This window comes from Phoca vitulina, unplaced genomic scaffold, assembly GCF_004348235.1.
Source record: "Phoca vitulina isolate PV1807 unplaced genomic scaffold, GSC_HSeal_1.0 scaffold1, whole genome shotgun sequence".
Classification (NCBI taxonomy): domain Eukaryota; kingdom Metazoa; phylum Chordata; class Mammalia; order Carnivora; family Phocidae; genus Phoca; species Phoca vitulina.
The window spans coordinates 41,468,536-41,492,536 of NW_022589704.1; the positions used below are offsets into that span (position 1 = coordinate 41,468,536).

At 35.2% G+C, this 24,001-nt stretch overlaps 1 pseudogene; it reads left to right on the plus strand.

Annotated features, from left to right (window-relative positions):
- Positions 1 to 22,895: 22,895 nt before the first annotated feature.
- On the plus strand, positions 22,896 to 23,468 carry LOC116637102 (annotated as a pseudogene).
- Positions 23,469 to 24,001: the final 533 nt, after the last annotated feature.

The window sequence follows — 24,001 nt, forward strand, 5'->3', positions numbered from 1 at the left end:
TACAGTTATAGATGTACATATATAGATAGATACACAAATAATTAGTAATGTAAGATACAGATTTGATGCCCTCTTGTTAAAAAAAAAATCCCAAATTTTTATACATCAAATAATGTTCAACATGGTAGTGATTACAATGGTGGCCGAATGTTCAAAGATTCCTGTACCCTGAAAAGATTAAGATAGAACCACTTGCTCTCCACTATAAAACAAAACAAACAAACAAACACAATGGAAATACTCCCCTAAATTTATCTAAGCAGTAATTAGTTGAAAAGATGAATCTAGTCTCCCAACTCAAGAGATTGTTTTTTTTTTGTTTTTTTTAATACACAAATAATCCTGTTACTAATAAGTCAAGCAATTTTGAGGTATATAAAGTTAATAATCACTCCTTCCTCTCTTCCAATTCTTAAAGTGGCTATGAGATATGTCTTGACACCTGTTTCTCCATGTCAATATGAAACACTATAGATGTTTATCTCTCTGTATAGTACATAAATACATATACTTACATACAAGTATATAAGTAAAGATATTTATACATATATATGCATACATTGTTCTTTCTTAAGAAAGATATCATCATACTTGTAATATTACACTATAACTTACTTTAAGACATAGAGATCTGCCAAAGTGTACAGTATGAGGCCGGTAAATATAAGGCATTAATACTTATCCCAAAGCATTCAATTTAATAGGGCAGGGAAATCTATAAACAAACTTTTATACATCATAACAAAGCATATCTAAACATTGGTCAATATTATTTAGAAAATAATTGCAGTATCAAGACCATGAGTATCATCCAAGTTAAATTAAAATTTATGATAGATGCCATTGGTTCTTTTTTATTTATTTATTTTTTTAAATAGGGCCTGAAAACTGAGGCAGACCTACCCCTGATAATTTGCAGGGCAGGATGGTTCTGAATGTCCAGAGTAACTGAATTAAATAAATTAATAAATAAATAAAACTTTTGTTAAATATTCCTCCAGGGTTCTGCTTATTAATAGTACTAATTTCAAGAAAGCTACACAAAGAAGTACAATTTAGGTTTTTGTAGTTTGGTATAGAGCACTAAGTTATCTAGAAAAACTTAAGTTTCTTTTAATGTTTAATTCTGAGGATGAAATGTTGAGAGTTCAGCATTCATTCATTCTTTCATTCATTCAACAAACACTTACAGTGCCCTCCTGTTCCAGGTACTTTTTCAGCCCTCAGGATTCAGTAGGGAACAAGCCTAATGGGAGACAGAGACAATAAACAAGATATTCAAATAAAATATTTGTGTATTATAGGATGATAAGTGGTAAGATGTAAAATAAAACAGGGTAATGGAAGAGGGAGTTTGTGAGGCAAAACAACTTTAGATAGGGTGGCCAGAAGAGGCCTTCCTGAGAAATTTAATTTGGAACAGAAGGAGTTAGTAGTGCAGATATCTTGGGGTAAGTGGAGCTGGGGAGTGAGAAGTTCAAGCTGAGGAGGAATCAGGTTCAACTGCTCAAGGCAATAGCTTTGGCTAGTGATTTCCAGGAGTTGCTATGATAACCCAGGGCTAGAAAGTTGTTGAGAATGAAGGACCACCATCCTCTCTATTCCCATGTGGTTGGGGGAGTAATGGTATTGTACTGACAAGGATATGAAGCTCTAGAGAGAAGACTTGGGACATTGTTGTTTTGATGTGCCTGAATCAGGTTTGATTCCCACAGCACAAAATTGTAACAGTCATGTAGTATCTTATTTTATATTACCCCAGAACCTTAGAGGGGATGGCTTCTGGAGGTGGAGGGAAAGCAAACAAGTCCTGGTAACTCTATTCTACATTACAAAAGTAATTTGAACCCCAAAGAGAGATCTCTGGTATACTTGAACCCATCAAAGTACTGAGGTTTTCTGTTTGTCTATGCACAGTAGAACTTATGACTCATTTGCTCATAAGGTACATCTTTAACTGATGACTTAACCTAGAAGGAATTACTGAGTTGGACATCCATTCTTCCCTTCATAGTTATCCAATGACCAATATCAAAACTGCTGGTCAGACATTCTGTAAGAAAGTATACTGGAGCCACTGCTGGATCATAATGTGACTGGATGTGATTCTATAAAGACAGCCTTCAAAGACTGATACAGCCCTGTGCCCAAGGTTCATGGTTTGGTGAGTGGAACACAGGTTAGAGTTCAATCCCTTGCTGTACCTTTAGGCACCGCACAGTCTGCCCCAATGTGCACATCAGCACTAATTATATTGATCCCTAGAGGGACAATCTAGAGCACAGCATATATTATTTGCCTGGGACATCTCCAAATGGATAAATTAATAAGAAGTGCTTATTTGTTCTAGAATTAACATAGCTAGAAATTACTTAATGTTGTTCCCTTACTTCTTCATTTTTACTTTTATTTTTTTAAGGGGGAGTTCTTAATATGCTTTTTGCCTTTATCTCTGATTAAAATTTTGACATTTTTCACATATGAATGTTTTATATATACAAAAAGGATGTGTTTTATTTGTATTAATAAGTGGTGATTTCTTTGTTATCCAATGTTTTAAGAATTCCAAGTATAGGTGTGTGTTTAAATTTGGTATATATTCAGTGTATAGAAAAATAATGAAATGCTTAGCTTCAGTTTAGAATTAAATATGCCTTGACAAATACAGCACGCTCTACATGATATGTGGTATGCATTGCATGATGTGTGGTACAGTAAAGCTAAGGTACTGTTTATGAATCATTTTGTATTGCATATTACCTGAACATTTTCAAAGTCAGAACCTGGAATATTCTTTATATTTTCCCTGCATTAAGTTTGCCACTGCCTTTGAAACTTCACCTCATATTTCATAGTTATGCATTAAACAAGGGACCATTTCAATTTCTTTTGAACACTTTATTATGAGTTTGAAAATGCCTCTTACTGATACTCTGTTACATTCTTTGAGGGTGGTAGATACCTAATAAGATACAAATATGGTAAATAAGTGAAAATAGTGAATTCCAGGTATATTATATGGCATCTGTTTACACATACTGAAGGTGACGTTGAACAGAACTGTATGATTGATCCCTGACACTAGAGCATATTCTTTCTAATTTTCAAAGTGCCATGTATTCAAACAACGTGAAAGATACTTTCCTGATGTGTTTCCATTTATGTTTTATCCTAGTTAAATTATTATAAATAAAGGGGCTCTAGGTGCATTTGTAGCAACTGTCAGAGACTGAGTAATTTCTATGACTAAATTCCTTAAAACAAACAGAATAAATTTGGTTTAAGAGTGAATTATTGAATTTACTTATCTAGTTATATTGCTATTTCCATGCAGAGATAATTAGGTCAAAATTCCCACTAATTTTTAAATTTCCTTTGTTCTCTGTGATTAACTACTTTAATTGTAATTTCACAAATATTTACTAACATGTGAATATTTTCTATTATATTGTCTAACATACATTACATTTGTATTTTTAAAAGATTATATTTTCTTCATGAATCACTAGCATTTTGCCCTATTTTTGTCAGCATGGAATTGTTTAAAACTCAACATCACTAAAAGGAGAGATTGAAAACAAAGAATAAGAACATGGCAAAGCTCAAGATCCAAACCCAGAAAAAAGGCATAAACACAGAAGGGCTAGGTAGCAAACCACCGTCAGAACTGTGCATCACTGCAACCACTAGACACCTCCAGAACCATCACACACACAACCACACTAGGTGGTCACCACCGCTACCATGTCATCCCTCTTCCTTTGCCTGCTTTGCTACATCACTTGCTTAAGAGCAAAAGTCTCAGGTGTGAATGTATGATCGCCTAGGCACAGGAAGAGTGATTCTGTTTGACAGCTAGCTTGTGGTGGAAGGGGAGATCTTTTCCCTTTTGTCTTCATATGTTAGGGATAAATAACACCTCCTTTCTCAGCTTGATTTCAGAGCCAATATAAAGATAGACAAAGTGTTTGAGCAGGTGGAGTTTAAATATTGGTAATCATGGTTTAATTGTGTGGCAGCAATGGGGTTTTAAATGCTCTGCTCTAGAATCAGACATATTTGCTCACCTATGAAAGATCAGAGCCACCTGTTACAACATGGCAGAGTAAAAAAATATGTGTGCTCTTTGCAAGTAGAAAATTCTTTTTTTTTTTTTTCAAGATTTTATTTATTTTTTGACAGAGAGAGAGACAGTGAGAGAGGGAACACAGCAGGGGGAGTGGGAGAGGGAGAAGCAGGCTTCCCACCGAGCAGGGAGCCAGACATGGGGCTCGATCCCAGGGCCCTGGGATCACGACCTGAGCCGAAGGCAGATGCTTAACGACTGAGCCACCCAGGCACCCCTGCAAGTAGAAAATTCTTAAAGGGACATTGAGGAAGGGGCTAAGTTACACATTATGCTTAGCAAAATACATACCATTTATTTTAGACCTCCTAAATCCTTTTTCAATTATAATTTTTGTGTATGTCATTTAAATATCCAATATTCTTCCTTAATAGAATCTACCTATTTAGCCATTTTGTTTATAACTTCTTTTGAACTTTTCCACTTAATTATGTTTTGCATTATATTACTTGGAAAGAATATCTCCACATACACACATGGTCTTGCTGAATTCAGGACTTAACAAGATTCCTTCAAATCATTTAGCTGAACTTTTCATTTTTCTTACTATAAATGCAGCTTCATGTATTTATTTGACAAACCTTACACAGTCCTAACTATGTGTCAGACAAAATATGTAAACACACTCCAACCTTAACTCATTTCTCCCTCAAAACAATTCTATAAGTTAGATTCTATTATTATTTTCATTTTCAGTTGAAGAACCAGAGGAATAGGGGGTTAAGTGATGTGGTACAAGGGCAGAATTCAAAAGGGCGATCTGAGTCTCGAGTCCAAATTCCTAAATACTCTGCTATACTGTCTAAATTTTGATAAATTTTAATAGAGAAGATAATTGCATTATCTGTATTTATATCATTTTCCCATTTGTATACAAAGTAATGCTCTGCTTCAGAAAGAACGTTAACTTTGTTAGTTAACATGCACCTAGAATTTCAAAGCATCTATTTTCTTTTCCTTAGTGTAGTGAGTTAACTACAAATTTAGGTTTAAATTTGTATGGCTGCCAGACTAACAATGACTCTTATCTGGCGTTTCTTATTCTTATTCCTCTTGCCCCTTGGCCATGGCTCATTGATCCAAGTAGTGAAAACTGACCAAACTTGGAACAATGGGATTATCTACTTTGGGAATTTTAAAATTAAAAAGGAGATGCACAGAGAAAGAAGCATTTGTTGGAGGTGAATTATTTCACAAGAGAAATGCAGACAGAATGTTCATTTGTTCCCCTGAGTTTCCCTGAATACTGTCGTTCCTTAATCCTATTTCATTCTATATTTAAGGAATTAGGGCTATTAAAATAAGTTAAAAATGGTCTAAATATCAATTACTACCAAATTAGAAAATAAAATGCATTACCCTCTTGAAGAAACTACAGAGATTAATGCTAGCATTGAACACTTAACATATGCAAGTATGATATCTTTCATTACGTTCAATTTTCCATTTTAACAAATAACAAAGACTTCCAGATATTAGAAGTGCTTACTTAAATTTAATCAAGTGGAGACTCTCGTGGGGACTTTTTTGTTCCATTTGTACTCTCCTTGCTGGAGAAAATTTACAAGCTCTAATATTTGTAATGTACTTTATCTTCTAAAGGTATTTTTCCACCATCTGAAGCATAAAGACTACCAGAAACAGTTGCTTTTTCCTGGTAAAAACATCAATATCCTTGTCATTCTGTTTTGTGGATAGCTCATCCTCTGTCTCCATTCCACATGGAATTTGATTGCCTAATTGTTAAAAAGGATATAGTAGTCTACTAAAGTTATGACTGTTAGCTCAAAACACCTGGAAAGGAGGTAGTAGTGATTACTCTTACATGTTTTAATAAGACAGATGTATGGCACAGGATAATATAAAGTAAAATATGTACTACTTTAGAAGCCTGAATCTGACCATAATAATAGACATTTTGCTGCACCCTGTATACCCTGCCATTAAGAAGGAAAACTATCAGATGGGCCACTTTAACTTGGGAAGGCACACTTTCTATACTTGACTATTTTGATCTATTAGCCAGGTAATCCCAAAACTGCAACATTCTAGTGAGACATAAAATAATGAGTCTCTAGCTAGTTCAGTTCATGGCACAAGTACCTCTGACAATGGCCATATGACCAAGAGAAACCAATGAATTGAAGTTTCTGCACCACATTTTAATAGGATAAAAGGCCTCTGGATTTTTGATGCAGAGCTAGCAGACATGTCAGCCCAGCAAATAATTATTCTCCCTTTAAGAAACTGGTATCAGTTTATCACTAGGCTCTAATGAAGACAAAATGACAAATGGTTACCAAGTGACCACACAACCTATTTCACCTCCGTAACTAGTCCCTCTCATCCATTTAATCATATAAGTATATTTTTTTCAACAGCTCAACTTCTAGGGTTAAATTTTGCTCTCAGCCTGATCAGGTCTTGAATACATAGATATGTTGCATGAATAATTTGCTCATTGCTGATCTTCCTTCAACCTATAGTATGTCCTCAAAAATAATTCTCTGTGATTACTTGACAGAAGCTAAAAATCTCAGACCTGATTTTAAATGCTATTGTGAAGTATGGGAAAGTCTCGGGTGGAGAGTTTTAGTCTTATAATCCTTCTCAGGTTTGATCCTGAAGGAGAGTAAAAGATGGAAATCCTCCAAGCAGGCAGAACTTGGAGCAGGGTACTTTATTCACTTTGGAGAGAAGGATGACCTGATGCCAAGGTTTACACTGATTCCCTGGGAGAGACTAATAGTCTAAGACAGTTAGGGACTTGGGAAATAAACAAGAACAGGATTTATGAACAGGCTTTTAGATTGGACAAAGAATTTAAGGTTTTTTTAAACACAGAGTCAAGAAAACTTGCTCTATAGAATTAACAAGTCAGGAAATGACAGATGTTGGCGGGGATGCGGAGAAAGGGAACCCTCCTCCACTGTTGGTGGGAATGCAAGCTGGTGCAGCCACTCTGGAAAACAGTATGGAGGTTCCTCAAAAAGTTGACAATAGAGCTACCCTATGACCCAGCAATTGCACTACTGGGTATTTACCTCAAAGATACAAATGTAGTGATCCGAAGGGGTATGTGCACACCAATGTTTATAGCAGCAATGTCCACAATAGCCAAACTATGGAAAGAGCCATGATGTCCATCAACAGATGAATGGATAAGAAGATGTGGTATATATATATACAATGGAATATTATGCAGCCATCGAAAGGAATGAAATCTTGCCATTTGCAATGACGTGGATGGAACTGGAGGGTGTTATGCTGGGTGAAATAAGTCAATCAGAGAAAGACATGTATCATATGATCTCACTGATATGAGGAATTCTTAATCTCAGGAAACAAACTGAGGGTTGCTGGAGTGGTGGGGGATGGGAGGGATGGGGTAGCTGGGTGATAGACATTGGGGAGGGTATGTGCTATGGTGAGCGCTGTGAATTGTGTAAGACTGATGAATCACAGACCTGTACCTCTGAAACAAATAATACCTTATATGTTAAAAAAAAAAAGAAGATAGTAGGAAGGGAGAAATAAAGGGGGGGAAATTGGTGGAGGAGACGAACCATGGGAGACTATGGACTCTGAGAAACAAACTGAGGGTTCTAGAGGGGAGGGGGTTGAGGGGATGGGTTAGCCTGGTGATGGGTATTAAAGAGGGCACATACTGAATGGAGCACTGGGTGTTATATGCAAACAATGAATCATGGAACACTACATCAAAAACTAATGATGTAATGTATGGTGATTAACATAACATAAAAAAATAAATTAATAAAAAAAAAAAACCAGAAGGAGTCATCCTCCTTCACCAACTAGTCAGTGTTTGCTCAAAGGGCTCTAAAGAATGTGGCCATGGGGGATTCCAGTCCACGATGGCATCATAGGAAGACCCTGAACTCGCCTCCTCCACAGATACATCAGATTACACCTATTTTTAGAGAAATTCCTCCTAAAGAAGAACTGAGGGCCAACTGTACAGTTTTTGTCCAATATAAAACAGAGAATGGCAAGAGAATAGCAAGAAAGATGGAGGCATGGTAGTGAAGGGAACCCCCACCCCTGATGCTGCGATAGTACTAAGGGACAGGAGCAGATGTGTCTGTCCTTGGGCCCAGAGATAAAGCAGTAGTTTAAAAGGGCAACTAGTTAATAAAAGATCCAGTGCTAGAACTCTGCCAAATGGCAGAGGAGCTGCTGGAACTCTCTCTGGGTCAGAGAGATTAGAGAGTGATAAGATTTTGCTTTCCTTCCACCTTGAAAGTGCAGATTAGAACAAGGTCTGGATGCCATAGCTTGGCTTGCCACTTATGCAAGCCCCAGGTCCCTAGCCCACATCAGCCCGTCATCCCAGCAAGGTGGCCACAGGGAGGGACACACCAGGACACCACTAGTTAGCACTCACTATAGTTTCAGCCTTTGTGACAGGGTGACACAAGTGCAAAGCAGCATAGAATATATCAGACCTATATTACTTTGCTTTCAGATAGCCTGCTAGGGCATCCCTGGTACAGAGCATTCTGATACTTTCCCGCAGAGTCTGCTTCAGACCAAGCCACCCTGCCAGAGTGCTCCCTAGATGGAGTGCCCCAGAACACCCCCACCCATGCCAGCTTCAACTCCAGTCACCTGGCCAAGGCACCCCTGGCTTGCACCCACTTCAGCTTCACCTGTCCTGCCAAGGCACTCTTTGCATGTAGAACTCCAGAACCCCTCAGTCTGCATTTACCTTAGTTTTAGCTGTATTGCCCGGGCACCCTCTGTGTGGAAACTCCAGGGACACTCCAGATAACACCCACTTGAGCTCAGCTATCCTGCCAAGAGACTTTCTGTGTGTAGAGCCCCAGTCTCCTGGCTGGCATCCACTTAAGCTTTAGCTGTCATGCCAAAGCACCTGGAGACCCCAGGGACACATCAACTTGTGTTAATCTCAGCTTTAGATGTCCTGCCTGGGCACCCACTGCATGGAGAGTCCTGGGACCCCCAGCCCACACCAACCACAGCTCCAGTCAGCCAGCAAAGTCACCGAACACACACAATCTACATAGGGATGACCATACACAAGATAATTCCTTCAAATTTAGGAGAAATAGGTGTTCTGCCTAATCCATAGAAACACAGAAATTCAAGCAAAATAAGGAGACAGAGGAATACACTGCAAAAGAAAGAACAAGACATAACCTCAGAAGAAAATAAAAATTAAATTAAATGGAAATAAGCAAAGGCATGATAAAGAGTTTAAAATAATGATGTAAAGATGCTCGCTAGACTGCAGAGAAGAGTGGAAGAACTCAGTGAGACCTTCAATTGAGATAAAAAATATAAAAAAGAACCAATCAGAGTTGAAAAATACAATAACTAAATTAAAAAATACACTAGGGAGAATAAACAGTAGATTAGCAAATACAGAAGAATGCATCAGAGATCTGAAAGACAGGGTAATGGAAACACCAAAGCTGAATATCAAAAAGAAAAAAGAATAAAAACAACAACAAAAACAAACACAAGGTGGGTTAAGGGATCTCTTGGACATCGAGAGAATAAACATGCACAATAAGGGGTCTCAGAAGAAGAAGAAAGAGAAAAGGACAGAAAATTTATTTGAAGAAATAATAGCTGAGGAGCACCTGGGTGGCTAAGTCAGTTAATCGTCCAACTTCAGCTCAGATCATGATCCCAGGGTTCTGGGATCAAGCCCTGCATCAGGCTCGCCACTCCACAGAAAGCCTGCTTCTCCCTCTGCCTGCTGCTCCCCATGCTTGTGCTCTCTCTCTCCCATGCTCTCTCTCTCTCTCCCTGTCAAATCAATAAATAAAATCTTAAAAAAAAAAGAAATAATAGCTGAAATCTTCCATAACCTAGAGAAGAAAGTAGATATTCAAGTTCAAGAAGCACAAAGAGTTCCAAATAAGATGAACCCAAGAAGGTCGGCACCATGACACATAGTCATTAAAATGTCAAAGGTTACAGATAAAGAATTTTAAAAGCAACACTAGAGAAACACTACGTTCCATACATGGAAAACCCCATAAGGCTATCAGCTGATTTTTCACCAGAAATTTTGCAGGCCAGAAGAGAATGGCATGATATATTCAATGTGCTGAAAGGAAAAATATAAAAAATAAACTCTACAATCAAGAATACTGTAACTAACAAAGTTATCATTCAGAATTGAAGGCAAGATAGAGTTTTCCAGACAAACAAGTTAAACCAGATTTATAAGAAATGTTAAAGGGACCTCTTTAAGTGGAAAAGAAATGGCAATAATTACATGTAAAAAGTTATGAATAAAAGGATGTAAAATATGACAGCACATACATAAAACATGGAGGAGAGAGTAAAAAAAAGTTTTTTTGTTTTGTTATTATTAGTAGTAGTATTTAGAATGTATTTGAACTTAAATGACCATCAACCTAATAAAGACTCCTACACATTTAGGATGTTATATATTAACCTCATGGTAACTGCAAACTCAAAACCTTCACAAAAATAAAGAGAAAGAAAGCCAAAAATAACACTGCAGAGACTCATCAATTACACACACACACAGAAAGAGAGAATGAAAAAAGAAGAAAGAAACAGAGAAGAACTACAAAAAACAAGAAGAAAACAAGTCACAAAATGGTGATTAGTACATACCTATCAGTAATTACTTTAAATGTAAATGGCCTAAATGTTCCAATCAAAGACACAGGGTGGTGAATGGATAAAAAAAAAAATATATCTATCCTGCATACAGGATATTCAGATTAGACCTACAGACACATACAGACTGAAAGTGAAGGGATAGAAAAACATTTACCATGCAAACGGAATTAGGAAAAAAACCAAAACAAAACAAAACAGGACTGCAATACTTATATAGACTTTAATAGACTTAAAAAGAGAGTGTAACAAGAGACAAAGAAAAGGGGCACCTGGGTGGCTCAGTCGGTTAAGCGGCTGCCTTCGGCTCCGGTCATGATCCCAGGGTCCTGGGATTGAGCCCCGCATCAGGCTCCCTGCTCCGCGGGAAGCCTGCTTCTCCCTCTCCCACTCCCCCTGCTTGTGTTCCTGCTCTCGCTATCTCTCTCTCTGTCAAATAAATATATAAAATCTTTAAAAAAAAAAAAAAAGAGACAAAGAAAGGCACTACATAATGATAATGGGATCAATCCAACAAGAAGATATTAACAATTATAAATTTCTATGCACCCAACATTGGAGCAACTAAATATATAAAGCATTAATGTACTAATGTACATTAATATAATGTAAAGATTAAGGGACAAAAAGAGAGAATTTGATGTTATTACAATAATAGTAGGGGACTTTAATACCCCACTAATATCAATGGATAGATCATCCAGACAGGAAATCAATAAGGAAACATGTCTTTGAACATTACACCAGATGGACTTAACAGATGTATACAGAACAATCCATTCAAAAACAACAGAATAAACATTCTTTTCTAGTGGACATGTAGCATTCTCCAGAACATATCACATGATAGGCCACAAAATTAGTCCCAATAAATTCAAGGAGATTGAATTCATACCATGCATATCTTCTGACGACAAGAGAATGAAACTAGAAATCAGTCATAAGAAAAAAAAAAAAAGGAAAACACACTAATACGTGGAGGCTAAACAACATGATACTAAACAACCAATAGGTCAATGAAAAATCAGAGAAGAAATAAAAAAAATATGGAGACAAATGAAAATGAAAACACAATAGTCCAAAATCTTCGGGATGTGACAAAAACAGTTCTAAGGGGGAAATATATAGCAATACAGGCTTACTTCGAGAAAGAAGAAAAGCTCATGTAAACAGTTTAGCTTTACACCTAACAGAACTAGAGACAGAACAAAGCCCAAAGTGAGTAAAGGAAGAGAGTAATAAAATCACAGCAGAAATAAATGACATAGAGATTTAAAAACAGTAGAAAAAAATCAATGAACTCAAGAGCTCATTCTATGAAAAGATAAACAAAATTGATCAATCTTTAGGGCTCAGCAGAGAGAGAGAGAGAGAAGTACCTACATATATAAAATCAGAAATAAAAGAGGAGACATAAAAACTGATACCACAGAAATACAAAAAACTATAAGAGCATGCTACAAAAAAATCACATGCCAATAAATTGGACAACCTAGCAGAAATGGATAAATTCCTAGCAAGATGCAGACTTCCACAACTGATCAGAAAGAAACAGAAAATCGGAACAGACCAATAACTAGTAATGACATTGAAGCAATAATCAAAAAAACTGCCAAAAAATAGAAGTCCAGGTCCAGGTGGATTCACAGGTGAATTTTACCAAGTATTTAAAGAAGAGTTATCACCTATTCTCCTTAAACTCTTACAAAAAGTAGAAGAGGAAGAAAAGCTTCCAAATATATTCTACAAGGCCAGAATTACTCTGAGACTAAAACCAGACAAGGACACCACAAAGAAAGGAAAATAGAGGCCAATATCCCTTATGAATACAGATGGAGAAATCCACTCAAAATATTAGCAAACCACATTCAACAATACATTAAAAGGGTTATTCACCACAAACTAGTGAGATTTATTCTGGGGGTGCAAGGATGGTTTCAATATTTGCAAATCAACATGATACCTCACATCAACAAAACAAAGGATAAAAATCATATAATCATCTCAATAGATGCAGAAGAAGCATTTAACAAAATTCAACATCCATTCATGACAAAAACCCTCAACAAAGTGGGTTTAGAGAAAACATACCTTGACAATAATAGCCATCTAGGAAAAACACACAGGTAACACACTCAATGAGGAAAATTGAGAGCTTTTCCTCTAAGACCAGGAACAAGACAAAGATGTCCACTCTCACCACTTTTATTCAACATAGTCCTGGAAGTCTTAGCCACAACAATCAGACAAGAAAAAGAAATAAGAGGCATCCACTTCATAACGAAGAAATTAAAGTGTTGTTATCAGCAGATGGTATGATACAATACATAGAAAACCCTGAAGACCCCCCTCCAAACTATCAGAAGTCATAAGTCAGTAAAGTCTCAGGATACTAAATTAATACCCCCAAATTAGAATCATTTCTATACAGTAATAACAAAGTAGCAGAAAAATAAATTAAGAAAACAATTCCATTTACACTTGTACCAAAAAGAATAAAATATCTAGGAATAAACTTAATCAAGGAGGGAAAGACCTATACTCTGAAAACCAAAAAAAACACTGATGAAAGAAATTGAAGAGGACACAAACAAATGGAAAGATATTCCATGCTCATGAATTTGAAACATTAACATTGTTAAAATGGCCATACTACCCAAAGCAATCTACAGATTCAACACACTCCTTATTAGAATACAAACAGCATATTTCACAGATCTACAAGGGAAATAAAAGCAAAACTAAACTACTAGAACTACATCAAAATGAAAAGCTTTTGCCAGTGAAGGAAACAATCAACCAAAAAAAAAAAAAAAAGGCAACCTACTGAATAAGAGAAGATATTGCAAATGATATATCCAATACAGGCTTAATATGCAAAATACATACTGTACTATGCAAATCAACACCAAAAAAAAAAAAAAAAAAGAAAAGAAAAGAAAAGAAAGAAAAGAAAAGAAAAAAAGCCCAAACAATTAAAAAATGGACAGAGGACCCAAATAGATATTTTTCTAAAAAAAGACATAGAAATGGTCAACAGATACATGAAAAGGTGCTAAACATCACTAATTATCAGGGAAATGCAAATCAAAACCAAAATGATGTATCACCTTACATCAATCATAATGGCTAGAATCAGTAACACAAGAAATCAGTGTTGGCATGGATGTGGAAAAAAGAGAACCCTCATGCACTGTTGGTGGGAATGTAAATTGGTACAGCCCCTGTGGAAAATAGTATGGAAGTCCCTCCAAAAATTAAAAATAGAAATCCCATAGGATCCATTAATTCTACTACTATTTACCCAGAGAAAATAGAAACATTAATTTAAAAGATATATGTACCCCTATGTTTATTGCAGGTTTATTTATGATGGCCAAGATATGGAAGCAAGCTATGTGTCCATTGATAGACAAATGGGTAAGGAAGATGTGGTGTATGTATATCCAATGGAATATTATATAGCCATAAAAAGGGATGAGATTGTGCCATTTGCAACAACATGGATGGACCTAGATGGTATTATGCTAAGTGAAATAAATCAGATTGAGAAAGATAAATACCATATGATTTCACTCATATGTGGAATCTAAAAAACAAAACAAATGAATAAACAAACATACAAAAGCAGAATGAGACTTATAAATACAGACAACAAACGGATGGTTATCAGAAGGAAGAGGGGTGGGAGATGGGCAAAATAGGTGCAGGAGAGTGGGAGATACAGGCTTCCAGTTATGGAATGAGTAAGTCACAGAAATAAAAGGCAAAGCATAACAAATATAGTCAATGATCTTTAAGTAGAATTGTATGGTGACAGATGGGAGCTACATTTGTGGAGAGCATAGAATAACATATATAGAAGTTGAATCACTATGTCATACACCTGAAATGAATGTAACACTGTGTGTCAACCATACTCAAACAAAAAAAAAATTAAGAAAGAATGTGGCCATGATAGCAAAAGCTAAGAGAGTATCAGTGCAGTCATAGAATTTTTAACACCAGTAGTAACAAAGAATTGGTTTAAGTTAAATATTTATGTTATGGAAAAGGTAGTGATTTGTCCTCACCTAAGTTATTTCTTACCCACCATGCTTCCACTTACAACATCTTCCACTTATTCACTGAATGACTTTTACTTTTGGCTTCTTACTACATTTCCTCTGAGAAACAAATTTACTTTACAGTTAGAAAGGACAATGAGGCTGATGCTCATGGTATTTTCTAGTTTTGACACATATCACATCATTCAGGAAAATGATGCTTTAGAGAACGAGAGAGTTTTCAACTGAAAATCTAGTTAATTAAACCTTGAAGTAGTTGGGAGCTCCATATCACTGATAAATGTTCCTAAGCAGCAAATAATGTATGACATTACTTATTATATTGCAATATTTTGTGAGTCTAGGAATTAAAAGGTGGAATTTGAGGTGGTATTTTCCCAATGTTAACCTAATGGCCCACTACTAACCAGCTTAATTCTTATCCTCACAAATAAACTATAAATTTGTGTTTTGTTTTGTTGTTTAGTTTAGAAATAGTATTGCCTGACAGACAACTGTCACCAACAGAAACAATTATGGTTCAAGAATTGGAAGTTAGACTGCCAACTAGAAATGTTCAGCTTCCCTGGCATCTATAATTGGTAGGGCTAGATTATTTCAGGGGAATCCTACAAGCTTTCTTGTATGAAAATTCTCTCCTCTTATTCAAAAGAACAAGCCTTGTTGGGGGGGTTAAGGATCTGATGTTACCTCTAAAAATGCTCTTATAAAATCATGTTTTCAAATAGTTTAGATATTCCATCTATTCAAAAATATGTTTTAAATATCTACTGTGTACTAGATACTATTCTAGTATAAGATATTTATCAGTGAAAAAAATATATGTATATGCCTACTCTTACAAAGTTTACATTCTAGCAGATCATAAGAAAATACAAATGAGGTCACATTCCATTAAAAAAAAGAGAAAACAGAAAACAATCTGTGTTACATCTCTGTGTCCACCATATCAGAGAGTTATAAAATTACATTTTCTTAGCAAATTTGAGTAGAATCCATCTAAAGACTTCCCCTCAATATATAAAATTAAAATAATTGGAGTTTGTGTTAGGGTTTAGACTGCTATTGGAATTATTGTTGAGTTTTCTCTTTATTGAGTAGGTTTTACTATCTACCTTATTTTTTTGTTATAGGTCTTATTACTCATTGTTTTAGATTGGAAATAAAGGATTTTTTCCTAATTACAAACAAAGATGCCATTCTTAACATAATTTGGGAAATATAAGTAAGTGTAAAACAGAAAATTAAAACTAATCATAACTTATCACCTAGATATTAAATGTTATTGATATATTGAAGTATTTTCTTCTAATATTAATTAAAGAGGACATAGTCACTATTTTCAAATAAGATCATATTCTCTATATGATTGTTTTCTGTTTTCTCTTTTTTTTAATGGAATGTGACCTCATCAAGGCAGAGTTTGTCTGTTTAACAAGTGCTATATCCTTAGCACCTAAACAGTACCTGACACACAGTAGGTTCTTAATATGTATATGTTGAATGAATTGATAAGTAATTCTACCTCCTATGGTAAACTCTCCAGAGCTTTTGTTCCCCTCCTCACTACTCTTGATTACAAATTCTGCCCCCCTTCAATCTCTGTCTTCATCCTTCCCATAATCCCCTGGCCCAGACAAATTAGTCTTGAAGATTTTTTTACTTTTCCTATGTAATATTCTTTTTGGTTATGATTTCAGGGTTATGATGAAATCATGCTAGTATACAGTGGCATAAGAGAGGAAAGCCAACTTATGGGTAAGGAAATGAAAACTAAAAGTATGAAAAGAAGATAGGTAAGGAATTGTCCACAATATCCTTTTATTCTCTGAATATTAGAAACTACATAGAGTGGTTGAGTTGGCATTCATTCTTAGACAATTATAAGATACTAAGAACAAATACAGAAGTTCTGTAGACTATAGCATACTCAGGTAGTGTATCACTAAATCATTTACAGTATCATGTGAACTTCACTGGCCTTTTTCAATCAGAATTAGGAGTAGTGCCACAGTGGATAACATTGAGGGCACAAGGGTATCATTAGGATCAGTTTTATTGCTATTTTATCAGTCATCCAATCATGAACTCTCTCTACTCACTATCTTTAAACTGTTTACAAATGTCAGTCTCATCATCTAGGGAATGGCTTATGTTATGAAATAGTCACTGTAACTGTCACATTTAACTGCCAATGACAGTAAAATGGAAGTCTGTCTTAATTATTGTCTTGTCTCATTCCTCATTTGCCATGCTCTTTTTAGGAAGGTAAATTACACAGGGTCTCCAACCTCAAAAGATTATGTGAAACATAAGGTGATTATTGAGAATTCAGAGAAATACCTAAATATTTTGAAATCAGTAATATGGGCTAAGTTTAAAAAAAGTGGATTTAATGAGATCACACTGGTAAGTATTGATTATTAATTTGATACAAGTAAAATTAAATGATGTCTACTGATATTAAAAAACAAGATAAATTAAAGCATAAAGGAAATTCAAACTTCTGAGCAAAAATATTTATCAAATAATTTATTTAAATAGAAGGAAACTAAAGTAGGTCAAATTTTATTTCTGGATACCTACAAATATTAAACCCTCTTCATGAAAACAGTATGAAACACAAATATTTTAAACTATGTAAAATGGTTCCTATATAATCAAAGAATAGACATATGGAAGAGAGTTAATTATTTTTTCAACAATTATGTCACCAACAATATGAGATAGTTAGATGGCCTGCTGTCTAGGGGGAGCTCAAGATTAATTTCATTTGTTCATTTGTTCAAATTCATATTTTACAGGATTTCCCAAACTGTGGCTCAATGTCGAGTACACAAGTGGGTTTCCATGCTAGAAGAGGTAGCTTGTAGTGACCAAGTTAAGGGCATTATAAATAGAACAGCTCAATTATCTTGGCTCACTTGGAACATTCTCCCTCATGGTACACACTGTTCTTTCTTTTCTCACAGATCTACTATAAGATGGGCCTTGGAGCTCTCCGTCAGGTAGAAGCCTCTCCTCACAACTTTGCACAGACTAATGGGATTAGAAAGAAATTTAAATGAAATAAGAAATATAGTGCCCATTCCTCCTTAATGAAACTTTGCCCCATGCCTTGGTGGGGTAAGAATACATTATGGCTTTTTTAACCTTAATATTAACCTCAATTCTGATGAAAATGAGTGCCAGTGAATGGGAAATAGCAAATTATCAGAAGCAAGAAATAAAATTCTAGCCAAAAGGAAAAAAAAAAAAACCCTCTATTTTTAAAAGTGAGTTCCTTAAGTATTTCTACAGAAATAGGAAACTACTGAGAAATAAATGTACTGTGTAGATGATAAGTTTGACTTGCATGTGGTCTCAAGTAAGGGTTAATGTTACACTAGAAGGAAGAACATGAGCTTCATTTTGAACACATGCAAATTGAACTTACAGTAAGGCCTTCTAGTGAGATGACCTGTCATTCTCTCATTGGACTGAAGATAGGGACCTGTAGCTTATAGTTGAGATGTAGCAACAGAAAACTAATAGGTGAAATAAGTCAAGATAAAGTCATAAAATAAATTAGTTTAGAGAGCCTGGGATCTAATGTATAGTTAGGGGCTGACAGAAGGATGGATATTATGCAGTAGTGAAGTCTTAGGAAAATGCATGTATTGACCAGAAACCTTTGTAGGATAATAGTCTCCTTGCATTTAGACTTCATAGTACACATAAGCAATTTTTGGTAATGAAAGCTAGTGATTAAACATATTATAAAAGGAGTTATGGATGCAAGAATGAGAAAAAGCAAAATTTACTATTTTTGTGTTACCCTTTATAGAAGATTTGTTTGTACTCTAACATGGAATAGTCAGTCTTGTTACTTGGTTGTATAAATGAAATATAGCTTTAATCTGTTTCTTTAATATTGATTTGTAGAGAATATATTTCTCCTTGCCCTTTATATTTTTTTTTTTAAATAGGATTTGGGATATAAAAACCAATAATGTTGTTACTTGTTATAACAACTGTATGAGAAAATTAATTCAAGATTAATAGTGGTATTCAAAGGAGGATGAGGTTGTATAAAAATAATTGTTTATCGATTTATTTTGATTTAACTACATAAAATAGCCATCTTAAATCTTTAGTTCAAATGAATACATTAGTTTTTGTTTTTCCCCAGAGTATGTGGAATTTTTAATATATTTTAGGTTTAAAAAGAAACTAAAAAAGAAAGATATTTTCTTCCACTTTAAAATATTTTTTAATTTCATTGATTTTCAGTGCCATTTGTCATGTTATTTTCTAATGGCATAAAAATGTAAGTTTTGATTTGTCCAAATTCATGCTGTACCTAAAGACTACTGACTCATCTATGAGTCAACTGTCAAACATATTTGTTTACCTTAACTGTTGTAAATGTTTGTTTTTGGCATAGTAACCTCTGCCAATTGTAATTCTGCTTTAGTGAAATACTGCAACACATATCATACTTTCTGCCTTCCCAATCTCCACCTGGTCTCAAAATGAGGACATAAAATTTTATTTCATTTTTCTTGCAAAAAGTGCATAGATCAATACCCTGGAAGTTCATCAAAAGCATTATTACTTGGAAAACCTTACTCTGAAAGGTTCAGTGAATCAAGTACATATATAAATTCTCAGTCTTAAAAGGCTCTTGAGTGACTCAATACTTTTTCTCACTAGCCTTGCCTCTTATTAAGAAAATCATCAGTTTTTTCATAAGCTTATCTCTAATTTTATATAATACCTGGGACTCTCAATGTTATCTCAATGAAAACACCAAACCCACAAATAACTCATATTTGAATAATGACTGACATGCATGGGGGTTTATTATGTTCCAGGCACATTTCTATGTATTTTACCTATATATCTAATCACAATGGTGGTCAAGAGCTTTCTTGTTGACCATTTATTGCATCCAGCTGGAGGTTAAAGTAAAATCTCTCTTTTGTCTTAAAGCCACTTTTCCTATCCACAATCTATTGGTTAAATTATATCCCCACTTGGTAACTAAGAATTGGGAAATGATCCAACTCATTGATATGTTACTAAATGAAAATAGATCACAGGAGATAATTTTGGTGCTTAGGTTTGAATATCCTGATGTATAGTGTTTTTTGCTTCATTCTATTCATTTGGAGAATGTTATAAGACACAATTGCCTGAGCCTAGATATATGGATAATAAGAAATGGTTGTTTCATTTGTACTTGATATTTAAAACATGCATATGCCACACTCATCACTACCTCTTTCTAATAGTATCAATTAAAATGTGTCCACAATGTGATGAATGGAAAAAGAAGATGCGGTGTGTGTGTGTGTGTGTGTGTGTGTGTGTGTGTGTGTATTCCTATATATAGGAATATTACTCAGCCATCAAAAAGAATGAAATCTTGCCATTTGCAACAATGTGGATGGAGCTAGACTGTATTATGCTAAGCAAAATAAGTCAGTCAGAGAAAGACAAATACCATTTGATTTCACTCATATGTAGAATTTAAGAAATAAAATAGGTGACATATGGGAGAGGACAAAAATAAAATAAGATAAAAACAGAGAAGGAGGCAAACCATAAGAGACTCTCAACTATAGAAAACAAACCGAGGGTTGCTGGAGGGGATCTGGGTGGGGAGATGGGTTAAATGGGTGATGGGCATTAAGGAGGGCACTTGTGATGAGCACTGGGTATTGTATGTAAATGATGAATCACTAAATTCTACTCCCGAAACCAATACTACACTACATGTTAACTAACTTTAATTTAAATAAAATCTTGGGAGAAAAAAATGCACATATTAAAAAACAAAATAAAATGAAATAAAATGTGTCCACAATGGAAAATTTACCATGAGTTCTCCCTCGATTAGAAATGAAATAAAGATCTGACATACTGAAATGTAATAAACACAGTGTAAAATCCTACAGCAACCACAGAATCTGGAGATGCAGTTTTTAAATTTCATGCTGTTGTTAGCAGTGAGGAACTAGATGAATTATAGAAAATAACAGGGAAACAGATTCCATAGGACTAAAGATAATTGTGGGTTGAATAGGTAAAATTGTTATTTTAGAACTTTCTTAATAAAGTTATATAATACAGTTTTTGCAAACCCATGTGTAAGCATATGCTTATATATTTCAAAATGGTCTGTTTTCACATTTTTAAACATCCACATTAGTGCTATAGAAACCACAGGAAAATGTCTATTATTTTCACAACCATGGCATGTTGCTTTCCCAAAACAAGGTAACAGAACACATTGCACTTAATTATAAATTATGATCCTAGCTTCATTTGATAGAAAACATCTACAGTGTGAAATATCTATGTATTTTCCATTCTAATATTCTATTCAATAAAGTATATTTACAAGTCCAAAATAACTGAATTCTTTTAAGCTTTATCAATGGCAGATAAAATCAATGTGTTCATGATTCAAAAATTCATACTTAAGTAGTGTTAAGTTAGGTGGGTAATAGAAAAGTAGCACATATGCTTGACTATTCATTTAAGACTAAGTCCATTTGAAGCATTCTAAGGTTGAGTGACCTTCAATGACTTGTATGTATAGATTATCAAATATCATAGTAGAAGTAACAGACCATGAATAGTGTCTGATTCTTTTCAAGCTAAATAGTGCAGCTAATCATAATTATTTCTGGGTCTAGGGTCAAAAGAGCATTTCATCACTTTTCTGGTTTATTGAGGAATCTTTTAAAATAATAAGTAACATATCATTCTTGTCAGTAGGTTATAAAGAAATTAAATGAAGCAAATTCTGGGAGTGATTTTTAGTACCAAGTTATCCAGAGCATCTTGCCTTTCATTCTTGTCATTTAGTCTCCTAATGCAGATTTCATATTTTGGAACTACAGATTACTTCTTCAACTTATTTTATACTGTACTATAATGATATATTCCACTGGATTTTCCTCCATTCAATGTACTAAGCCATTACTGTTTTGTACAAAGTGTTAATGAGAACATTAGAACTATTATAGAAGATAAAACATAGTGTGTTTTTTTCTTTCTTTCTGTCAAGGTACACTTACTCCAGTACACTGTTACAAAAATCAAAAACTACCAGATGAAGAAAAAAGCTTCATTTGAGAAACTAATAAGTAGAGTCTAATATTAAAAATATACAATCAAGTCAAAAAATGGACAGAAGACATGAACAGACACTTCTCTGAAGAAGACATACAAATGGCTAACAGACACATGAAAAAATGTTCATCATCATTAGCCATCAGGGAAATTCAAATCCAAACCACATTGAGATACTACCTTACACCAGTTAGAATGGCAAACATTGACAAGGCAAGAAACAACAAATGTTGGAGAGGTTGTGGAGTAAGGGGAACCCTCTTACACTGCTGGTGGGAATGCAAGTTGGTGCAACCACTTTGGAAAACAGTGTGGAAGTGCCTCAAAAAATTAAAAAATAGAGCTACCCTATGACCCAGCAATTGCACTCCTGGGTATTTACCCCAAAGACACAGATGTAGTGAAAAGAAGGGCCATATGCACCCCAATGTTCATAGCAGCAATGTCCACAATAGCCAAACTGTGGAAAGAGCTGAATGCCCTTCAACAGATAAATGGATAAAGAAGATGTGGTCCATATATACAATGGAATATCACTCAGCCATCAGAAATGATGAATACCCAACTTTTACATCAACATGGATGGGACTGGAGGAGATTATGCTAAGTGAAATAAGTCAAGCAGAGAAAGTCAATTATCATATGGTTTCACTTATTTGTGGAACATAAGGAATAGCATGGAAGACATTAGGAGAAGGAAGGGAAAAATGAAGGGGGGGAAATCAGAGGGAGAGATGAACCATGAGAGACTATGGACTCTGAGAAACAATCTGAGGGTTTTAGAGGGGAGGGGGGTGGGGGGGGATTGGTTAGCCCAGTGATGGGTATTAAGGAGGGCATGTACTGCATGGAGCACGGGGTGTTATATGAAAATAATGAATCATGCATCACAACATCAAAAAAATAAATAAAATAAAAATAAAATAAATAAAATACCTCCTGTGATTAACCAATTCACCCAGGTCTTAGACCGCCAAACAGCTATTCAACTGCTTAAGCTGGCCCACAAATACAGGCCAGAGACAAAGCAAGAGAAGAAGCAGAGATGGTTGGCTCGGGCTAAAAAGAAAGCTTCCAGCAAAGGGGATGTCCCCACTAAGAGGTCGCCTCTCCTTCAAGTTGGCGTTAATGCTGTCACCACCTTGGTGGAAAATAAGAAGACTCAGATGGTAATGATTGCACATGCTGTGGATCCCATTGAGCTGGCTGTCTTCCTACCTGCCCTGTGTCATAGATGGGGGTTCCCTACCGCATTATCAAGGGGAAGGCCAGGCTGGAACATCCAGTCCACAGGAAGACCTGCATCACTGTCACCTTCATACAGGTTAACTCAGAAGACAAAGGAGCTCTGGCTAAGCAGGTGGAAGCCAGCAGGACCAATGACTGACAGATATGATGAAATCCACTGTCACTGGAGAGGCAACATCCTGGGTCCAAAGTCCATGGCTCACATTGTCAAGTTGGAAAGGGCAAAGGCTAAAGAACTGGACACCAAACTGGGCTGAGTGGATGTTGTTGAATTTTCTGTACATAAAAGTAATAAAAGGTTATCCTTCAAAACAAACAAACAAACAAAAAAAATAGAGAAAAGATACAGACTTTCAAGTAGCCCAACCTCAACTTCTGAAAGCACGTTTATTTACTTTTATGAAATAATATATTTATTCTTATAAAAATCCATGATATGAAATAAAAATTGAGAAATTTAAATCCACATGCTAAATACAAAACCCTTTCATCTACTAAGACTTAAAGCATGTAAGTCTAACAGGGCACAATTATCACCAGTCGGAGTGTAATTGGTATACCTTTACTGGAAAGCAATTTGCCAATTTATATCAAGGGCTTTAAACATATTCATAACTCTTTTATATAATAGTCTGCTTTGGGTATCTTGATTGATGAAATAATTTAAGATATGGAAATAATAAAACAATGGAAACATTTAAATATCCAGTACCACATTGGGGGAATGTCTAGATTAAACTATGATCAATAAGTGCAATTGAATATTTTAAAGGACATGGCTTAAAAGAGA